This window comes from Nomascus leucogenys, chromosome 20, assembly GCF_006542625.1.
Source record: "Nomascus leucogenys isolate Asia chromosome 20, Asia_NLE_v1, whole genome shotgun sequence".
NCBI lineage: Eukaryota > Metazoa > Chordata > Mammalia > Primates > Hylobatidae > Nomascus > Nomascus leucogenys.
Genome location: NC_044400.1, coordinates 39,395,216 through 39,412,196, shown reverse-complemented (window position 1 = coordinate 39,412,196; position 16,981 = coordinate 39,395,216). Strand labels below are relative to the sequence as shown.

General features: G+C 35.2%; 1 protein-coding gene across 1 annotated transcript in view; it reads left to right on the top strand.

Annotated features, from left to right (window-relative positions):
* GABRB1 (gamma-aminobutyric acid type A receptor beta1 subunit) overlaps positions 1 to 16,981 on the top strand; it is a 403,876-nt gene that overhangs the window by 207,119 nt on the left and 179,776 nt on the right. The window lies entirely within an intron of this gene.

Sequence of the window (16,981 nt, the reverse complement as noted above, 5' to 3'; positions counted from 1 at the left end):
AACAATGTATGATGTTTAGTAAAATTGATTTTTCCATAAAAGAAGTTTAAAATAGCTATTTCAAGAGAATCATGGTTGTCAGCAAATAGAAATGTTGTGCTTAACTCAAATCACAGTAATATTCTGTGTTAGTCAATTGATTTCTTTGAGCCTCTATTCTTTCATCTATAAAATGAGGAGGGTGAAAAAATAATTATCAGCCATGTTATAGTTTCCAATGATTGTGAAATCCATGGCTCAATCACTAAAAGCTGGAAATGTTCTGGTTCTATAAAGATAAATCGCTTCCTTGTGGCTGTAAATGTACTTAGAAGGAAATCAAAATTTACTGGATTGCAGTAGAAATTATTACGTGGTTCTTTTTATTATTGGACAACAAAAAGTAACAACATAACATTTTTTCTGGATAATGTAAACCCTGGAGACAGACAGATACAATGATTTGGGGAACTAGATTACCTTTTCATATTGACCAAAAAACCATTGCAAGCTCTTTGAGTACACGAACTGTACTTACACCATGCCTGGAACACTATAGTGGGTACTCATGCCCACTGTGAAAGCCTATTGTTAGAATTTATTTCCCGACACAGGCGTGGTGAGGAAAATTACAATTACTTATAATATTTTGGTATTTTATCCGTGTTCAACTCTGTTGGAGTTCCAATAAAAATTTTCCATGGCAACAAATTGGTGATGCTGATCATTATCATTAGCTTGTCGTATTTTTAAAATATTGTATCCAAGTAGCGTTAAGCCCTTTTGTAGAGCATTTTATTCTTTCCAAACTTGCCCATGAAGTAGTAGGTATTATTTTTGTAGTCTACAAATGAAGGGAACAAGCTGTAAATATGACTTCAAATTTATGATTTATCCAATATATTGAAGTTAACTCCTCTCCCACCTGTCAAAATAGCATCAGGGTCAAGCGCTTGCCTGGTGCTTTTAATAAGTTTCCAATTCTAAAATCCCCAAAACCAGAGCCACTTTTCTCTATCCTTCTGGTTGATCCTCAAGGGTAATAAAACTACCTTCTGATCTTTCTTTCACTGAGATCGTCAGTGATTCCTAATTGCCAAATCCAGAAAACTAATTTTAATTCTTATCCTATTAAACATACTCAAGATACTTACATATTTATGTATTTTTTACCATGTTTTGGCTTTTGAGGTAGAACATTCCTATTTCTTCTTTTTTTTTTATTGTACTTTAAGTTTTAGGGTTCCTGTGCACAATGTGCAGGTTTGTTACATATGTATCCATGTGCCATGTTGTTTTGCTGCACCCATTAACTCGTCATTTAGCATTAGGTATAGCTCCTCATGCTGTCCCTCCCCCCTCCCCCCACCCCACAACAGTCCCCAGAGTGTGATGTTCCCCTTCCTGTGTCCATGGGTTCTCATTGTTCAATTCCCATCCATGAGTGAGAACATGTGGTGTTTGGTTTTTTGTCCTTGCAATAGTTTACTGAGAATGATGTTTTCCAGTTCCATCCATGTCCCTACAAAGGACATGAACTCATCATTTTTTATGGCTGCATAGTATTCCATGGTGTACATGTGCCACATTTTCTTAATCCAGTCTATAGTTGTTGGACATTTGGGTTGGTTCCAAGTCTTTGCTATTGTGAATAGTGCTGCAATAAACATACGTGTGCATGTGTCTTTATAGCAGCAGGATTTATAGACCTTTGGGTATATACCCAGTAAAGGGATGGCTGGGTCAAATGGTATTTCTAGTTCTAGATCCCTGAGGAATCACCACACTGACTTCCACAATGGTTGAACTAGTTTACAGTCCCACCAACAGTGTAAAAGTGTTCCTATTTCTCCACATCCTCTCCACCACCTGTTGTTTCCTGACTTTTGAATGATTGCCATTCTAACTGGTGTGAGATGGTATCTCATTGTGGTTTTGATTTGCATTTCTCCGATGGCCAGTGATGATGAGCATTTTTGCATGTGTTTTTTGGCTGCATAAATGTCTTCTTTTGAGAAGTGTCTGTTCATGTCCTTTGCCCACTTTTTGATGGGGTTGTTTGTTTTTTTCTTGTAAATCTGTTTGAGTTCATTGTAGATTCTGGATCTAATATCCAGATGGGTAGGTTGCGAAAATTTTCTCCCATTCTGTAGGTTGCCTGTTCACTCTGATGGTAGTTTCTTTTGCTGTGCAGAAGCTCTTTAGTTTAATTAGATTCCATTGGTCAATTTTGGCTTCTGTTGCCATTGCTTTTGGTGTTTTAGACATGAAGTCCTTGCCCATGCCTATGTCCTGAATGGTAATGCCTAGGTTTTCTTCTAGGGTTTTAGGTCTGACATGTAAGTCTTTAATCCATCTTGAATCAATTTTTGTATAAGGTGTAAGGAAGGGATCCAGTTTCAGCTGTCTACATATGGCTAGCCAGTTTTATACTACAAGGCTACAGTAACCAAGACAGCATGGTACTGGTACCAAAACAGAGGTATAGATCAATTTAACAGAACAGAGCCCTCAGAAATAACGCCGCATATCTACAACTATCTGATCTTTGACAAACCTGACAAAGGCAAGCAATGGGGAAAGGATTCCCTATTTAATAAATGGCGCCGGGAAAACTATTTCTTCTCTTTATTTGCCTGTTCCTCATCCTCTGACAATCCTTCAAATGTTAACCTTTTCCTGTTTTCCATACAACCTTCTTCTTATTTGGTTCATCCATGATCACAAAGTATCCAAGATACTTTGTGACTTTTAAAAGTATCTTTTGATGAGAACTCTAATCTATCATCTGAATCTCAAACTTGATTACAGTATCTCCATCTGGATGTCCTGCATGCATTTCAGACTCAGCATAAAACACGCATTCTAAGTTCTAGTATGAAACATCATCTCCTTCTCCATGCCTGCTTATCCATTTCTGTGGATGCTCTTAGTATCCACATCAATTCTGCCTTTCAGATCTCTTCATCAGGCAAACTCAAATCCTTATTCTGCCTCATATAGTTTATCCAACAGGTCATCAAATTCTTCAGAGTCTACTTCAAAAATGATTCTCAAATTTCTTTTTTTTTGTCTGCATTCCTACTCCCTCTGCCACACCCAGATTATGATCATCTTTTTTTTTTTTTTTCAGATGTAGTCTCGCTCTGTCACCCAAGCTGGAGTGCAGTGGTTTGATCTCAGCTCACTGCAATCTCCACCTCCTGGGTTCAAGCAATTCTTCTGCCTCAGCCTTGCGAGTGGCTGGGACTACAGGTGCACACCGCCATGCCCAGCTAATTTTTTCGTATTTTAGTAGAGACAGGATTTCACCATGTTGCCCAGGCTGGTCTTAAACTCCTGAACTCAAGCAATCCACCTGCCTTGGCCTCCCAAAGTGCTAGGATTACAGGCATGATCCACCACACCCCACCTGATAATCTTTTGTCTATGTTTTCATAACCTTGGTCTTCTTATTGTCTTTCTCTTATCTAGACAATTCTCCACACTGCTAAAAAAGTTACTTTCCTATAAAATGAAGCTAATTGCATCACTCTGTTACTCAAAAACCTCCCTGAACCTCAAACACTTTCATTAATTTTGGAATAAAATTCTAACTTCTGCATTTAACATATAAAGAGGTTAATCAGGATCCAAGCTCTTTCTGGATTTATCCTTTGCCACTGCTTGCTACGCATTTAATATTATTAATATTGAACTTTTATAACTTCTCTCATATCCAAGCCTTTTTGGGATTCTACATTTTTAACAAAGTTTGTGCTCATTACATATATAATTCTCAATAAAGTATTTTGTTATTATTTGAAGAATGGTTAGTTGCTCCTAATTGAAGCTTTTGGAGCTTTTAGTCCTTATATATGTAAGCATCAACTGACCAGACTGTACTGCAGTTTCTCCATTTATGTCAGTTCATATCACTAGACTGTATAATTCATCAATTTCTACATACCAGATTGTTGGAAAATCTAAAAAATGCAATTTGAAATGTAGTACATTTTAGAAATTACATATTAGTTATATTTCGTGGTGATTAAAAGCTATGATTTTAAATTACGCAAATAGTGTATTTTATTATATATTGACAGCATATAGACTTCAGATAAAAGTATTTGATAGCAAATCAAGGAAATTACAATTAACATCATTAACCTACTTATGAAAAATAAACTCTTCTCTCTTGTTTTTCCCTAAAACAGTCACTTTATGAAACCTAATGATTGCCATGAAATATTGCTTGATGTGTGACAGAATCATAAGAAAAATTTAACCACAGAACTTCCTCCTCACTGGTTTTACCAGAATATTTACTTGGGGGTGATGAATTATTTTAAATGAAAACCATGAAGTTGTTTATAAGGAATTAACAAAACTTAGATTTCTAAAGCATAAGGTAATGTTTCCTCACTCTAAAATGTGACAGCAACCCCATCATTTAAAGATTGCAGGCTGGGTGCGGTGGCTCACACCTGTAATTCCAGCACTTTGGGAGGCCAAAGCAGGTGGATCACCTGAGGTCAGGAGTTCGAGACCAGTCTAACACGAAGAAACCCCATCTCTACTAAAAATACAAAATTAGCCGGGCATGGTGGCACATGCCTGTAATCCCAAATACTCAGGAGGCTGAGGCAGGAGAATCACTTGAACCCGGGAGGCTGAGGTTGCGGAGAGCGGAGATTGCACCATTGCTCTCCAGCCTGGGCAACAAGAGCAAAACTCCATCTCAAAAAAAAAAAAAAAAACAAATTGCTACACATCCCTCAGCTTCCCCAAGTTAAAATAAATGCTATGTTCCTTTACCTTTGCTTCATTTTTTAAAAATACCCCGTTTTCTACTTTTAGAAAATTTTCCATCACTTTTGCTGCTTTGTAAGATTTTATTGATGGTAAAACTGCCATCTTAAATTTAAGTTACCCTAATTTAGGGCATTTGAAAAGGAAGAAACAATTCTCCCTTCACTCTATCAATAACTTAGATCTGAGTGTATGTTTTGATATGCAAAATTTAAATTCTTTCTTTATGAACCTTCCTAGATCTGACTATCCATTTGGACATTGCCGCATCTCTTCCTCTCAATTCACCCTTTGGCAGAAAACAATCATTGAGCACCTGCAAATGTGCCTCACACTGTTCTATTTGCTGCCAAAAATAAGATGGAGACAAGACACAGCCTTTATCCTTCAGGGACTTACAGGTTCCTAATGAGGGTTGAGATCATCTTTTACATTGTTCTGTCTTATATCCTTTGTAGTCAATCAGCTGAATACTCAATATTTCTGCCTTTAAAATGCTCACCACTTATACCCTTCCCTATTTCTCCTACCACAACTTTATCGAGATCATGTCTAGCTTTTTCCATAACATACTAACCAGTCCTTTGTTTCTGGTTCATTTCCATCTATCCACTTCAGAGTTCTTACTTTCATATAAATTAATTAATGAGTTAATTATAATTATAGATTTTTTATTTTAAATATTTTTTTTTTACAACTGTAAATTTTTTTAGGCAAGTTCATTGTTTACTGTTTTTTTGTTATCAAGTTTTAATAATGATTTAACTTGAATTAACAAGCTTTCAGATTCAAAAGAATAAATAAATAATAATATAAAATTAAAAAAATTTACGTTTTAATACAGTATGTTTCAGAAGAAAAGCTAAAAATACTGTCATCTTGCTTGTCAGACTACATCTGAACATATTCCAATTTCTGGCACATATTTTAAGAAGGACATTGAAGTTTAAAAAAAGCATTATAAGAAAAAAAAAAAACCTAGGATGGTTCACTTCACAAATTTTAAATGAGAACTTTTGGAGGAATGGGGACGTTTGTGCTATAAAGATAAGACATTGTGAAACAGCTCAAGGGAACTCTCATTATATCTGGAGATTTGTGAGTCATGAGATGAATTTAATAAATTGCAGTTGTGTTGAGACTATTGTAAACCAATTTAATATCTTAATAGTTTAAAAATTTTTTAATAAAATTAAAGAAAATTTAAAAAGCTAGACTAGAATATTCAAATATTTTAGGGTGATATGTGGTATACTGATGAGTTTGAATTTTATTTGGGGGAACTAAAATAATTGTAAAAGGAGAAATTTCTCTTTTCCTCAGGTTTCTGATATGCAAATTTAGGGCGTTAGTCCTCTATCTTCCCAAAGAGTTTTTCTAGATATAAAATGCAATGAACCTAGTTTTTTTTTTTTTTTTTTTTTTTTTATATGCAGTTCACTCTTCACAGCTGATGCATTCAGAGGCATTAATCTTCAGAGGCATTAATCTTCATAAGGAATAAATTTAGCAGTTAGAATTTCCATGCGCAAAACCCTCCATTGTACCTCAGTGACTATAAAAATCTAGGTTCCCGGGCGCAGTGGATCACGCCTGTAATCCCAGCACTTTGGGAAGCTAAGGTGGGCAGATCACGAGGTCAGAAGTTGGAGACCATCCTGGCTAACACGGTGAAACCCGTCTCTACTGAAAATACAAAAATTAGCTGGGTGTGGTGGCGCATGCCTGTAATTCCAGCTACTCAGGAGGGTGAGGCAGAAAAATAGCCTGAACCAGGGAGTCAGAGGTTGCAGTGAGCCGAGATCCTGCCATTGCACTCCAGCCTGGTGACAGAGTGAAACTGCATATATTTAAAACAAAACAAACAAACAAAAAAAACTAGGTTCATTGCATTTTATATCTAGAAAAACTCTTTGGGAAGATAGAGGACTAACGCCCTAAATTTGCATATCAGAAACCTGAGGAAAAGAGAAATTTCTCCTTTTACAATTATTTTAGTTCCCCCAAATAAAATTCAAACTCATCAGTATACCACATATCACCCTAAAATATTTGAATATTCTAGTCTAGCTTTTTAAATTTTCTTTAATTTTATTAAAAAATTTTTAAACTATTAAGATATTAAATTGGTTTACAATAGTCTCAACACAACTGCAATTTATTAAATTCATCTCATGACTCACAAATCTCCAGATATAATGAGAGTTCCCTTGAGCTGTTTCACAATGTCTTATCTTTATAGCACAAACGTCCCCATTCCTCCAAAAGTTCTCATTTAAAATTTGTGAAGTGAACCATCCTAGGTTTTTTTTTTTCTTATAATGCTTTTTTTAAACTTCAATGTCCTTCTTAAAATATGGTGCCAGAAATTGGACAATATGTTTCAGATGTAGTCTGACAAGCACAGATGACAGTATATCTTTTAGCTTCCTTCTTCTGAACACCATACTGTATTAAAACGTAAATTTTGTTCAATTAAATTTTATATTATTCATTTCAGTTTATTCTTTTGAAATCTGAAAGCTTTGTTAATTCAAGCTTTAACATCATTTATTCTAAGACACTTTGCTATACACTAAAGACACAACAGTAAACAGAGTGGACACTTGCCCTGCCAAAAAAAGTTTACAGTCTTGTAAAAAAAAAAGTCATTTTAACAATGAATTACATACATCTATAATTTATGTAATTAACTCATTTAATTAATTCTATATTGAAAAGTAGAGCCAACATGCTTCTTATGTATCTCAGTGTATTAATAAAGGAAACAAAGTTAACATTTATTTAGCAACTACTAGTGCTCAGATAATACTGGTGAAGAAAGTCTTATCCCTGCTTTACTAATGCAAAAGCTGGCACTTAAAGAACTTCAGTAAATTTGCCCAAATTTTTAGAGTACTGAGCCAGAATTTGATCCACATATCTATATGTTTATTGTGACAGATTTTGTCTCTGTATTTGTCCTTATATGCCAACCAGGTAAAACAAAGGCAGAAAGGGAGTAAGTTTATTTGGGCAATGTTCAATCCTGGTGAGCCCATGCTGGCTCCAAGTGATCACTGTTTGCTTTCTTGAATGTTCTTAAGCTCTCCATTTAATTTTATATTGTTTCTCTACCACGATATCCAAAGCTACACTGAAATAACTTATTTCAGTAACTGAAAAAGAAAAAGGTTAAGTTTGTTCTTTGTAAACACTGGATTTCAATGCATCACTATAAATGCTGACGTAAGAAATTGCAGAAAACAAAACATACAAAAGGTACAAGTATTGAAATGAAAGTATTTGGCAAATTGGGTAATAGCATACTAAAAATTTAAGAAATCAACCAAAAATTTCTCAAAATTATAATTTCAACAATAATAAAGAGCATAAAAATATTTGAATTTTTATATAATAGCAAGACATAGCCATAACTAGAAAATAAAATGAAAAAGTTATAATTTTTAAATATCAAAAATGTGTATTATAGATTTGCTACGAGTTTAACTTGGAGTATATCAGATCTAGTTTTTGAAACAAATAAAACCTTAATGGAAGGGATAATGGAAGAAATCATTAATTTCAGTAAATATGACTCAACATTTATTGTTCACATACTTTGCACCAGGGACTATACAAGAGATTGAGAAAAACCAGAGAAATACACTATGTTTCATATTCTCTGGGAAATAACCATTCACTGAAGGAGAGAAACATGCAAAGTATTGACTACCACAATGAAAAATGAAATAAATGCCATGACAGAACTATGGATAAGGTCTTTGAAAACAGAGAAAAGGAAAAATTCATTCTGACTGAGGAAAATGGAAAGATGAACACATACCAGTTATGAAGATTTAATATAATTAAGCTGCTGTACTTTAAATTAATTAATAATTGCAAAAAAATACCAATTCCAGATTCCATTGAATGTTCTAAGAAATTTAAAATCTAAACACCTTTACCTTTACCTCCAGTATATTAGTATATGAATGCATGAGCAGGTATGAAGAATAAAGAAGATAGATAGATGATAGAGATAGGCACAGCCACACACAAATGATTGATGAAGGACTTGCTTATTAATTTTACAAAATGTTTTACTATCATAATAGAACTCTACTTGGTGTTTGACCTCAAAAAAACAGGAGAAAAAGATTAATGAAATAATTGAGATTTTAAAAAATACATTGATTCTTTTTATGAGCATTTCAGCAAAAATAGCGTACAGTGGGTAAAATGTCATAATTTTTGTTGTAATTAGATATTTATATAAACAGTAATTAATTTGAATTTATATTTCATATTTTGCATTGCAATAAATAACTCAATCAAAAAGCGTGTAATTTATGTTTTTAATATAGAAGAACATACAATAGCATATTTAAATGATGCAGAAGAGAAGGAAATCAAGACCATTCAAGAAATGAAGGATATTACAGGCAAATGGATATGCCTCAACATGTAAAGAAACTTTTTGTAAGGCACATTGCAGTAAAATAAAAATAAAAGAATGAGGAAAACATAACATATAACATAATTAATAAGCTGTCAGTATTCAAAATATAGAGAAAACTGTGATTAACATGTATGGTCATTATACCGATTCTGCTTAATATCCTATTTTTAAATTATCAAAAATAGTACACAAATGGAGGAATACAAAGTTAACTATTTTTTAGAAAATCAACCTTCAATCTAGTCAAAAGTAAAGCTCTTTTAAATCACTTCAGAGAATCATTATACTTTGGTATTTTTAAAGATGCTTTTTAAGTAACTTGTGTTGGAAACTACGCAACAAATAGGTAATCTTATAAATTGTGTAAGACACCATAAATAATGCCAGCCTTCTACAAGTAATTGGCATTCAAACATGCTCGGAAAATCCATTTCTGCTCTTTGTGTGAATAGCTCCACTGCAGGGAGCATACTTCAAGAAATAAGCTAACTTCAAGTGGAAAACCAAAAGGACATATTTATTCTGTATGAAAAATTTGAAATATCCTAAGTGTCGAAAAGTTTTGGAATAGTTAAGTAAAAAAAATTAATAGAATTCCAAAGTATAAAACAACTATGTGAATTATGACCATGCTAGAAATGCTTATGCAACATTTATATGAAGTACAAAAGGCTGAATATACATATTAAATAAATACTAACTCTTGTTGTCATAATTCTTTTCCCAAAGCTAGAAACATGAGCTAAAGGATAAAGCATTAATGCTTCCGCTATTGTAGGAAGAGCTTTGAAAATGTTAGTTGAGGGCAGACATTCATGGTCAATGACTAAATTTATGGCTCACAAAATTTTCATTTACCTGGTACAGGCTTTATTTTATTTTGTGTTTTTTGTTTTGTTGTTTTATGATGTATTTTTTTAACTTTTTAATTGAATTATGACATACTTACAATTAAATGCTTATATACAGTAAAACTGATATTAAATATTCAGCTTGATGCAGTTTTACAAACGTGTACACCCACGTAACTATCTCAATCAAGATATTGAATATTTTTAGTAAGCAGAAGATTCCTTGTAAACTCTTCCCAGGCAATGCTTTACCCCAAGAAGTAACTTCTATCACCATCTTTTGGTTTTGGTTTCTCTTGAACTTTACATGAATAGAATAATACAGTCTTTAACCTTCTGCATGTTTTCTTTTAGTTCCATGTAATATCCACGACAGTCATTCATATTGTTGACTGAATCAGTTGTTCATTTATAATTTCTGTGTAATATTCTATCTATTGTGTGAATATATCACATTTTAATTATCTATTTTCCTATTAGTGAACTTCTTTGGGTTATTTCCAGGTTTTGGTAATTATAAATAAATTTGCTTGTGAATGTCTTCTGGTAAACATGCACACTCATCTCCAGATAGATAGACAGATAGATAGATAGATAGATAGGTAGATAGATAGATAGATTGATTTAGGATATGCATAGGAGTAGAATGGCTCAAATGAAGGGTAGGTGTATATTTAGCTTTAGTGGATACTGGCATGTTGTTTTTAGAGAAAAATAATGTATTAGCAATGGGCTTGTCCAGTTGGCAACGGGCCCCATTGTTTCTATATAGCCTCATTTAACTGGCTTGGTCTAGAAATGGCAAGTTTGCAACTGCTAAGAGTAACAGAACTTAGTAAACTGATTCATCTGAAATTGTAACTTCAAATTTTCAGTGTTAATGGCTTTGAAGTATTTAGATTAAACAAAAGTAAACTTTTCCAAGTACTGTCAACCCTCTCCTCAGAAGCAAGGTTACCTCAAAGTCAAGAGCAACACTGTAGCTGTTTTTCACTTTCCTAGCGATCTGCAAAGTGGACGGATGCAGTCTTGGGCTGGCAGCTTGGCTCCAGTCCTGGCTGGCTGTGCTCTGGCATGGCTGACAATCAGCCTATCCAGCCTTGCTCACTGCTGCCACGGGGCTCAGTGCTGGACCGAGACAATCAACTTCATGTACATTTCTACTGCAAGGACCCTTCTTTTTCTTGTATTTCACTTAGGAAAATTAGTCACCACACATGGTGGATTAGCAGCAGCAGCTCAGTTTCCTTGGATTTACATGAATTTATTCTCAGTGGGGAGATCAAGAGGCAATTTATTCAGTTGCTGGCCTTGTAAGAGTTATCATCTGACCCTGCACCTCGGTCCGAATAGCATTCTTATGATTATTTATTATTTCGGATGACTTTTCCCATTTTTGCAGGCAGCTACTTGTAGACCATTTTCAGATGCTCAATTTTTCTGAGCTAGTTTTTTGAGAGGAAGAAGGAGCAAGGGAATAAAAGGTACAGCTTTGTAAAAGTGAGCTAATACCCTAAAACTTAAGTACAATAAAAAAAAAAAAAAAACTTGGCTGATCACAAAATGCCGATCAAAGTCCCTATTTTTGCCAAAGTTATTATCAGCATACTTCTCTGAGAAATAAGAGCTGTGTTTCCAAATAGGCTGTATCTATACACTGTGCATGCATAATGAATAAATGGGAAATTCCGTTTTTCAAGAGTGGAGAATGTGAAAATTGCATTGATCCAATGCCAGAAAAGGGGCAGTTTCTCTGGAAGTCTATAGCAAGTGAGAGATAGACAGGAAGGAAAAGGTGATGGTACATAATTACCCTCTTCCTTTTAATACACGAAGATATTTCTATAGCTCAGCAGTGAAAGGAGCTGAATCCAGAACCACAAAGAACTAATTGCCTTTCCTTTCATGGCATCAGAATATACGGAAAGTCTAGGCAAGTAATTTACATTTTCAGTACCTCACTTTTCTCATATGTAAAGTGTGCATAAAAATGCTATCAACCTAACAGAACTTTGGTGAGGATTGGTAGGAGCTGGCCCTTCAAGGACATATAGCACAGCACCTGGTAGTTAGAGGCATTTAATATTACCCGTCTTTATTATTTTGATTGTTATTTTTTTCGTCTCATTCTCTTTCTCCTTCACCTTCTTCCCCATTTTTCCTCTTTCAGCCTCCAATCCCTATATAATGGAACTGCAAATTGTACATACTCATTAAAATGGCCTATGTGACCAGAAAAAGCCACAGAAAATCCAATATATAGAATCTTTTTTAAAAAAATAATGAATCAGCATTCCTCATTTCCCTTCCAGATCAGTTTCAGAAGTTTGCAATTCGGAAATCTGTTACTTTTCTTTCTGTGTTTTAACTCTACAACATCGTTTATAGTTTTACAGGTTATTTTTCCAGTAAAAAAAAATAAAACCTGAAAATCTGTCTACAATGATTTCTTGTGGTAGGTGGCAACAATAGAGCTTTCGTGCTGAAAATTACAGTTTATTTTTTTTTCCAAAAGTAATTTGGGCTTGGAGGAAAGGTGCTAAAATGTTGTAGGATGGGACTGGTATTTTCATTCCTTCTTTTCCCCCTACCCCCTTACAGTATGTTCACCAATTTAAGTCATTATTTCGTGTTAGCACTGACTAACAAAAGGCCCTTGCCGTATGACTGAGGAAGACCGCAAATGTGCTTTTCCCACTGTGTGATTAGCAGCCTGGCACACCGTAAACATGTTCTCACCTCGATCCTCTGTATGCTCCAGGCTACATCATTTTTTTCAGAAGAATTTCACCAGCAATCTTTGTCCCCTTACTAGAATGCTGACAAGGGTTGGCTTATCTTCTGATACATGCTGGAACCAACTTCTCCTTCATAAAGGGCATATCACCATCCCCATAGGGAAAGCAGAGGTAATGCTCAGGGGTTCCTGAAACTTACCTCCAACTCTCACCTTTTCAGCCTATGGAATGTGAATGATGAAGACATTTGTTAATGTTTAACAAAGGTCTTGTTTTCTTTGATTATGCAGGGGACATAAATTACAGATCTGGCTCCTTAAGAATTTTAAATCTAATATTCTGCTTGAGAGATTTCATAGGCAAATTCATTTAAGTTTTTTTTATAATTTATTTTTATTTATCTATTTTTATTAAACTTTAAGTTCTAGGGTACATGTGCACAATATGCAGGTTTGTTACATATGTATACATGTGCCATGTTGGTGTGCTCACCCATTAACTTGTCATTTACATTAGGTATATCTCCTAATGCTGTCCCTCCCCACTCCCCCCACCCCACCACAGGCCCGGGTGTGTGATGTTCCCCACCCTGTGCCCAAGTGTTCTCGTTGTTCAGTTCCCACCTATGAGTGAGAACATGTGGTGTTTGGTTTTCTGTCCTTGCAATAATTTGCTGAGAATGATGGTTTCCAGCTTCGTCCATTCTTTCTTATGGCTGCATAGTATTCCATGGTGTATATGTGCCACATTTTCTTAATCCAGTCTATCATTGATGGACATTTAAGTTGGTTCCGAGTCTTTGCTATTGTGTATACTGCTGCAATAAACATACGTGTGCATGTGTCTTTATAGAAGCATGATTTATAATCCTTTGGGTATATACCCAGTAATGGGATGGCTGGGTCAAATGGTATTTCTAGTTCTAGATCCTTGAGGAATTGCCACACTGTCTTCCACAATGGTCGAAATAGTTTACAGTCCCACCGACAATGTAAAAGTGTTCCTATTTCTCCACATCCTCTCCAGCACCTGTTGTTTCCTGATTTTTTAATGATCGCTATTCTAACTGGTGTGAGATGGTATCTGAATGTGATTTTGATTTGCATTTCTCTGATGGCCAGTGATGATGAGCATTTTCTCATATGTCTGTTGGCTGAATAATGTCTTCTTTTGAGAAGTGTCTGTTCATGTCCTTTGCCCACTTTTTGATGGGGTTTTTTGATTTTTTCTTGTAAATTTGTTTAAGTTCTCTGTAGATTCTGGATATTAGCCCTTTGTCAGATGGGTAGATTGTAAAAATTTTCTCCCATTCTGTAGGTTGTCTGTTCACTCTGATGGTAGTTTCTTTTGCTGTGCAAAAGCTCTTTAGTTTAATTAGATCCCATTTGTCAATTTTGGCTTTTGTTGCCATTGCTTTTGGTGTTTTAGTCATGAAGTCTTTGCCCATGCCTATGTCCTGAATGGTATTGCCTAGTTTTCTTGTAGGGCTTTTATGGTTTTAGGTCGAACGTTTAAGCCTTTAATCCATTTTGAATTAATTTTTGCAGAAGGTGTAAGAAAGGGATCCATTTTCAGCTTTCTACAGATGGCTAGCCTGTTTTCCCAGCACCATTTATTAAATAGGGAATCCTTTCCCCATTTCTTGTTTTTGCCAGGTTTGTCAAAGATCAGATGGTTGTAGATGTGTGATATTATTTCTGAGGGCTGTGTTCTGTTCCATTGGTCTGTATCTCTGTTTTGGTACCACTACCATGCTGTTTTGGTTACTGTAGCCTTGTAGTATAGTTTAAAGTCAGGTAGTATGATGCCTCCAGCTTTGTTCTTTTGGCTTAGGATTGTCTTGGCAATGCAGCCTCTTTTTTGGTTCCATATGAACTTTAAAGTAGTTTTTTCAAGTTCTGTGAAGAAAGTCATTGGTAGCTTGATGGGGATGGCATTGAATCTATAAATTACCTTGGGCAGTATGGCCATTTTCACAATATTGATTCTTCCTATCCATGAGCATGGAATGTTCTTCCATTTATTTGTGTCCTCTTTTATTTCATTGAGCAGTGGTTTGTAGTTCTCCTTGAAGAGGTCCTTCACGTCCCTTGTAAGTTGGATTCCTAGGTATTTTATTCTCTTTGAAGCAATTGTGAAGGGGAGTTCACTCATGATTTGGCTCTCTGTTTGTCTGTTATTGGTGTATAAGAACGCTTGTGATTTTTGCACATTGATTTTGTATCCTGAGACTTAGCTGAAGTTGTTTATCAGCTTAAGGAGATTTTAGGCTGAGACAATGGGGTTTTCTAAATCAACAATCATGTCATCTGCAAACAGGGACAATTTGACTTTCTCTTTTTCTAATTAAATACCCATTATTTCTTTCTCCTGCCTGATTGCCCTGGCCAGAACTTCCAACACTATGTTGAATAGGAGTGGTGAGAGAGGGCATCCCTTTCTTGTTCCAGTTTTCAAAGGGAATGCTACCAGTTTTTGCCCATTCAGTATGATATTGGCTGTGGGTTTGTCATAAATAGCTCTTATTATTTTGAGATATGTCCCATCAATACCTAATTTATTGAGAGTTTTTAGCATGAAGGGCTATTGAATTTTGTCGAAGGCCTTTTCTGCATCTATTGAGATAATCATGTGGTTTTTGTCTTTGGTTCTGTTTATATGATGGATTACATTTATTGATTTGCATATGTTGAATCAGCCTTGCATCTCAGGATGAAGCCAACTTAATTGTGATGGATAAGCTTTTTAATGTGCTGCTGGATTCGGTTTGCTGGTATTTTATTGAGGGTTTTTGCATCTATGTTCATCAGAGATATTGGTCTAAAATTCTCTTTTTTTGTTGTGCCTCTGCCAGGCTTTGGTATCAGGACGATGCTGGCCTCATAAAATGAGTTAGAGAGGATTCTCTCTTTTTCTATTGATAGGAAGAGTTTCAGAAGAAGTGGTACCAGCTCCTCTTTGTACCTCTGGTAGAATTCAGCTGTGAATCTGTCTGGTCCTGGACTTTTTTTGGTTGTTAGGCTATTAATTATTGCCTCAATTTCAAAGCCTGTTATTGGTCTATTCAGGGATTCAACTTCTTCCTGGTTTAGTCTTGGGAGAGTGTATGTGTCCAGAAATTTATCCATTTCTTCTAGACCACAGTGCAATCAAACTAGAACTCAGGATTAAGAAACTCATTCAAAACCACTCAACTACATGGAAACTGAACAACTTGCTCCTGAATGACTACTGGGTACATAACGAAACGAAGGCAGAAATAAAGATGTTCTTTGAAACCAATGAGAACAAAGACACAACATACCAGAATCTCTGGGACACATTTAAAGCAGTGTGTAGAGGGAAATTTACAGCACTAAATGCCCACAAGAGAAAGCAGGAAAGATCTAAAATTGACACCCTAACATCACAATTAAAAGAACTAGAGAAGCAAGAGCAAACACATTCAAAAGCTAGCAGAAGGCAAGAAATAGATCAGAGCAGAACTGAAGGAGGTAGAGATAGAAAAAAAAACCGTTCAAAAAATCCATGAATCCAGAAGCCGGTTTTTTGAAAAGATCAACAAAATTGATAGACTGCTAGCAAGACTAATAAAGAAGAAAAGAGGGAAGAATCAAATAGACACAATAAAAAATGATAAAGGGGATATCACCACCGATCGCACAGAAATACAAACTACCATCAGAGAATACTATAAACAGATTCACTTAAGGTTTTTTCCTGCATCCAATAATCTAAAATGTAAAACATACTATTTCCTAATATAACTTGCAATAAAAAATATCAAGTGACCAATATTAATTTTGTTCAGATAGCTTAACACTTTTGCTTTGTAAATTCTAAGTTGTCAGTTATTCCCTCAGAGAAAGAGTAGGGGATACCAATGTTCAATTATTCGTCATGTAAAATAGTTACCCAAGGAACTGAGTTTACCTTGCTCCCTGGAAAAGATTTTAGGGACTCTTGATGTTAGTAAGGGATTGGGGAGAAGAAGGGAGCTAGATGTGTGCATCTCCACAAAAGTGGAGAAGTTGAGTGCCTGCTTCTCCAGGGGACAATCCACAAACACAGTAGTCAACAATATGGCACTGCTCCATGAAACCCGATAGGAAGCTACAGCGTGCTTGAAGAAGAGTAAACCATAGGGTCTGTAAAGTCTAAAACTGATGATACATTATTCC